This window comes from Fringilla coelebs (genome assembly GCF_963513975.1).
Source record: "Fringilla coelebs genome assembly, chromosome: 4".
In the NCBI taxonomy this organism is placed as follows: Eukaryota; Metazoa; Chordata; class Aves; order Passeriformes; family Fringillidae; genus Fringilla; species Fringilla coelebs.
The window spans coordinates 67878848-67885284 of NC_140032.1; positions in this window are offsets into that span (position 1 = coordinate 67878848).

The following is a 6437-nucleotide window of genomic DNA, read 5'->3' on the forward strand; positions in this document are numbered from 1 at the left end:
ATAGCACCTGCAAATGTCAAGGTGGCAGATTAATTACTTTTAAGACACAAAATGATTTGTTTTTAAGAATGAAGCACTGATTCAAACTGAATCTAGGTATTTAATGGAAAATGGAGTCTAGAACAGTAATTATTTGTGGCATTGTTGCCATCCTGAAACTTTCGCAGTTCAAAAGGTGGCATAAACCTTAGACAAAAAGAAATCATTTCACACTTGTTTCAGCAGTTTCCATTGAGAGACTGGCTTGTTCAAGGCCCCGTCTCTTTAAAAACATTACATCAGCCTCAGTAGATGTTACTTGATAATGCTCTCTGAGTTCCTAGCAATTACCACTCTTTTTTATTTGCATATGAGTTGTTTTAGGGACTATCCAGGCAGAACTGTAATAGCCCCATGCCCTAGAAAGCTTTCAGCCTCACCACTAGACAGATAACACCTAAGACAGTATTGGCCAGAAATCCAGGGAATGTTAACATCTTTCCAATAGTAATTTCTTAGAAAAGCAGCCTGAAGATGACTAAAATTGGGATGCTTTGGAACCATCCAAAAATGTGCACTCTTAAATATGTAGCAGGAGGGTGGCAAAGCCTTGGAGCTCAGGTCAGTGGGAGGTGGAAGGGAATGTACCAGCAGCAAGTGAGAGACGATCACAAGGCTGAGAGTACACCGCAGCTGGCCTTGGAGGAACAGGCATTTCACTTGCATCTAATCTGGCACAGACATCACAGAAATTATTTAAGCAGAGAGGTAGGCTTGGAAAATTAGCTTTGCAGTAGCAGGCAAGGATTACATGAAAGCCAAGGGGAATCCTGCAGTAACAGAGATACAAGAGGAACGTTTAACCTTGTGAATAAAATCTTCACATTACTGAGTACACACATCCAGATTTGAGCATCACCTGGATACAGAACAGTCCTAGACTGATAATGCTCTGTCCTCAGTCTAACTCCTAATAGTAAACATCAGTGCCATTTTCCCAGATTTCCTTTTTAAAGATGAAAAACTGATTTTTAAAGGAGATTTGGATGCATTTTCACCTTTTACTGAAGAATAACACAGCAGAGGACCATTTCCAGACACAAACGAGAGGCACACACCAGAGAGCAATGGAAGAAGTTCTCCAAGGTTTACAATTAAAGTGCAAGTTCTGTATCCCAATCCCTCCCAGTGGGCAGACTGGCACAAAAAAATGAACATCTTTAAACACAAGGATGTGTTGCACAGTGTGATCACAGGTGGGTGCTTGTTTTACGTGGCTATGGGAGAGAATAGGTATGTGAGAGAATTTTGGCAGATACAATGTACTGTAACCAGCTTGAGTATCATCTTTCCTCCTCCCTGCTTTGTGTAAAGATGATCCCCTCCAGCACGGCCTCTCCCATGTAATTGCCAATACATTCCCTGCCCACCTGTGCCCAGGGAGCTGTGATTCATTCAGGTATGCACAATCCAGAGCCCAGGGAGGTGCTGTTCTGAAACTAACAGCAGCCATGCAACTTCAGGGACTGGCTTTTGATCTGACAGCAAGAAGAGGGATGGTACAGTTCAGCTCACCCCTTGAACATCTCCAATGACATGTACCCTTCTTCTTTATTAATTTATAACAAGTTGACAGCTTCTTCCACCTGCAGTAAAGAGTTTGCCTTCAATTTTTAAAGGAAAGGGACAGGGAGCAGGCTTTAACAGCAGTGTTAAAGATAAGCACAAAAATGCACACTTGTGTGATAAATTTATCAGTTGTCAAGCTTTCCAGTTGATTTTTTAAACACCAGCACACAGCTTGGTCCAAAGTCTGTGCAGAGAATTCAGCAGCCCAGAGTCTGATGCTAATAACTCATCAGTTCATTGGCTACCCGGTAAAGTCTTCAGGCACACAGGTCTGCGTGGCTGTCAGTGCTCATTTTCCACCAATGCTCTTTGCTTCCTTTCTAATTCAAGTCTCTCACCATTATTGATCAAAAGATAGAAACCCTTAATAATTTCTTCTTCAGGAAACCAGATAAGGTTCGATTTCTTTACATTACATCACAGCACTTGCTATCAAATACAACTTCCATGCCTTAACTGAGGATGCAAAAGATGAGGAAAACCAGGATCCAGTTGGTACTATGCAACTTGCACAACTCAGTCACAGGTGGCTGCTTGTTTCATGTGGCTGTGGAGATGCACCTGAGGGCTTATTTTTGGCAGATACTGATCTACTTTAACCAAAGGATTTGAAGTAGTTCAGAAATGCTTTTGCACATAGAAACCCTGTGAAAGAGTTCCAAGCACCTCCTCTTAGTCCCTATCTCTCAACACCGAGATTTGCTCTGGTAGAAAAGCATGGGCAGGTGGAGGAAAACACGAGTCAATAGTGAGAGATTAATGCAGAAAATAAGTTTATAAGGGCAGACTGTGCAGCACAGACCACACTGCTGCCTGTGGCTCCACTGTGAATGAGGTTAGACAGCTGGGAAAGAAAAGCCAGAGATAGAAATGGTTCAACATCAGCTGAATCTGGTTCATTACAGAGGCATTTCTACAGCTATACTGGGTGATGTATCTGGAGATTTTGGAAGTTTTGTTTTTGCAAAGGATGGAAGAACACATAGGTTTTTTCTACCTCCAAGGAGGAAAAATCTCATTTCACAGACCTAAGAGGACTCTGATATGTCTCAGTGTCTCAAGCACAACATCTCAAGTTTTGCTTTGGGCAGTTCAAAGGACCCCAAAATGAAGGTTCTGACAGGAATGGCAAAGTTTGAACAATATAACTGAAAATCAGGGAGAGCTGGGAGAAATTCTTGAGATTTTAGAACTGATCTTGAGAAGAGCAAGAGTGAAAACCCACAGTATTTCAAAATTATACTTGCCATTTTGTTAGATCTCATTACTCCATGATTTAATACCATAAGATTCATGTAAGAGAACAGCACTTTGCTTTTGGAGTAAAACTGGAATCTCAGACAAATCTGTCTGTGAATCTAGGGGATGCATGATTAATTCATCTTCTGTCCTCAGTGTCCATAGGTCTCTGGAGGAACAGAAAATTGCTAGGGAAAAGAAGTACAGTTGCAAAGCCCAAATCTCATAATTAAAAGAGCAGCAGCTATATTCTCTTGTTGAACCTTCATTCAGCCTCTTGCTGAGTTTCATTATCAGCCTTTAATTGTATGATCTTGCAGATTTTCCCATCGGATTCTTGCTACTGAGATAAAAGGCACTGAATTTATTCATCTTTCTCATTGTTTGCATTATTTTGTACAACAGATAAATCCAGCATGAGGTCTTGTAAAAAAGTCCAGTCCTTTATGTACTGTACTCATCCAAATGCCCTCATTCCTTACAAACACATTTGCTTTCAGACAGCTGTTAGGCAATATTGTGCTGTTTCCCCATGTTATTCATAAACTACAGGAAAATTATTGGAAGTGAAGATTAACAGTAGTGATAATCATTCTGCTGCCTGACATAAAAGTTTCGGCCAGTGTGATCTGCAAACAAAGTGCTTGCATCTCAACTTGTGCTGGCTGCAATCCACACCCCGAAAAAACATCTTCTATCCCCCAAAAGCAAAGCCCTTCAATTTTTTGTTTAGAATAAATCACTCCAAAACAGGCTTAAGAATTTTAGGAAGAAATATTCCCTGAGAATGATGCCAGGTTTTTTCAGCAGGGTGTTTGACTATGAAATCTTTTGTTTTATGTGATATATGCCCTCAGCTACACATCTTCCATTTCATGCAAATTTGGGGAATTCTGAAGTCCAACATTCCAAATTTGAATCCAGAGGAATCAAGCACAGGCTATTTAAGCAGTAAAGTCTCTCACCTGTAGCTGGGGACTTCTGATTTATATCTTGTTGTACTGATATCCTCTATTTTATATATCTAATCCTTTTCGGTGTCATATCACACCTTTTAGCAATCTTTGCCCTGAAAAAGTGGGTGTCTCCTGGTTCCTGCAAAAGTTCATTCCAGTAACAGGTGCTTATGACCTCTGTATGTTTTTCATCTTGAACAGACCTTAAAAACTACATTGCAAATGCCAGTACTATCCTAAGGCATTGCTCTTTTCTGTCTAATTTAGTTGCTGCGGTAAAGGTTCAACGTAGTTGATTGGATACACAGTAAACAAATGTTCCTGTGAATCTCACTTCAATTTTGAGTAAGAGAAGCCCCCACAAGCCAATAGATGTATTTAATACACAGGCAGAACCAGTTAGGCTGAATTTCTTTTATTTTAAGAAGCCTCTTTGCAGACCTGTTTCTTCTCATACCAAAGAAATGCAGAACTGCAGATATAGGCTTTTGTCTTGAAGCCATTGTTGGAGGCAAATTGGTTTTTTCCCCTTGGACACTCTCATGTCAGTATATGCATTTGCAATTTTATGGATCAGTAATTTGGAAGGAGAATGCACACTAAAAAAAAGGTAAGACCACAGACTAGTGTCTCTAGTTTTGGGAAGACTTTAGCTCTTGTTTAAGGGGATGTTCCTGCTCTGCATTTCTAAGGGCGGAATCTGGATCTGCAAAAGAGCAGATCTTTCTGAATAAGTTCATGTGCAGACAGGTATATTCTGGATTAAGACTGATGGGTGCCTATATAGTTTATCCATTTTTATTCTTTCTTGTGGAGGTTACCAAAAGAGAGAAAACGATCTTGCAGTGGTGAATACTTCTATTAAATATTGAATTTCTAGGATGCGTAGACAGACTTTGCCTAGCACAGCAATTCTTTTTGCATATTTCTGAGAGAAAAAGTGGTTAATAATCTCCTGCAAGTCTTTTTTTTTTTATCCCTCATTTAACGTTGTCTACATTAAATATTAGACAGTGCTCTGCCTCTCACAAGCCCCTTCAGGAAACCATTTTCTCCTTCATTATTCAGTCAAAAAGATGATGTTTGAGAAACTGCAAGGTTGTAGCTAGAGACAGAAATCAAAATTCAGGATCCCTTTCTTAGTCCACTTAGACCAACATGTCAGCATATGTACTGAGTTCTATAATGTCCATCTAAATCCAGTGATTTAAAGGAAACTACTCTTTCTGGCAAGAGCTTATCTCTGGAAAAATAAGTATTCTTAACTGGAGCTAACTTGAAGTGAAATCCTAGTGGAGATTAGGCAGGCTTTAGTTATTCCTATAAGCTAGAATTAGGGTCTTTGTGTTGTTGTCTTTATAATAACAATGACAAAATCAAATGTGGTATGGTATATTCATGTTCCCTGACTCCCAGTTGACATCAATCTGCAGCCAGACCCTGTACAATTTCCAACAGTAGAAATACACAGCCCAAACCCCTCTGATGCCCTTAGCTGCCGACACAAGTTCCCTTCTGTGATTAGCACCCAGGACCTGTGTGCTACTCCCTGATATTGAGAACAGACCCTGTCCCAAGCCTTTGCACCCTGCCGCAGCCAACAGCAGGAAGTCTGCATTGGTTCTGCTAAAGTGAAGCTGAAAGAAAGCCAGACCTGATTTTTTTGGCTGCAGATACGCTGAAAGAAATCAGTGAAAAATCCGAGGGCAACCTCAATCCACGTTGTGGCTGTGGCCTGCAGCAGTCACTACAGCAGCTGCGGTGTGCCATGAATTCCCCCTGCTCTGCTTTCCTGCTGCTCACTCGTGCTGCGGTGGATTTTCTGCCCCAACCCTGCTCATCCTGGGAAGGCAGCACAGCCAACAAAACCATCCTGGATCATCTCCAGCTGCTTCTGATCATTGATTGCCACTGGGCAATTCCACACTGCTTAGAAAGAACATCCCATGCAATGACAGACAAAGCGAAGGCCGGCAGACAGCCTGAATATTTCTGCGTCATGGAGACTCTGTAAAGGGCAAATTCTTCCATTTCTAAAAACAAGAATTCTTCTCTGCTTATTCTAGGTCACTTGTTGAACCACACAGATAACAGATCTCAACAAAATGTCACTAATGATAAGGTCCGGGGCTTTCAGAAGTGTTTCTGAAGGCAGGCATTTTATTTAGGTGTCTAAATGGAGGAGGCAATTTTCACCCACTATTTCCAAGACTCACTTCTGAAAGCACTGGCCCTGCTATCACTGGTATACTTGGCTATTGAAAAATCAAGCAGGCTGCTCTGGGTGTTGTTGCACCAGGGAAAGGAAAAGTGCAGTGGTCGTTGTAAACACTGCTCAATAGGTTGGGACCAGCCACAGCACCCTGCGTGCCACAAGCATTGCTATTTTCTGACTGACTGTGACCACACAGGACTGAGTCACCTAATTCATAGCTGCCAATGCAATGTAGGCAGCTCACAGGCTGGAAACAGCAGCCTGAATTTTATCCCAAAACACACTTCCCTGCTCTCTACTTCACCGAAATTTCTGTTGCAAGCTGTTGAACAACTTGCAAATAACAAAGTCTAAGCACCCACAGGCAAAGGATGACTTTGCAAAATGCAGAATTGATCCTTGGCTGTACCGTGGATTCT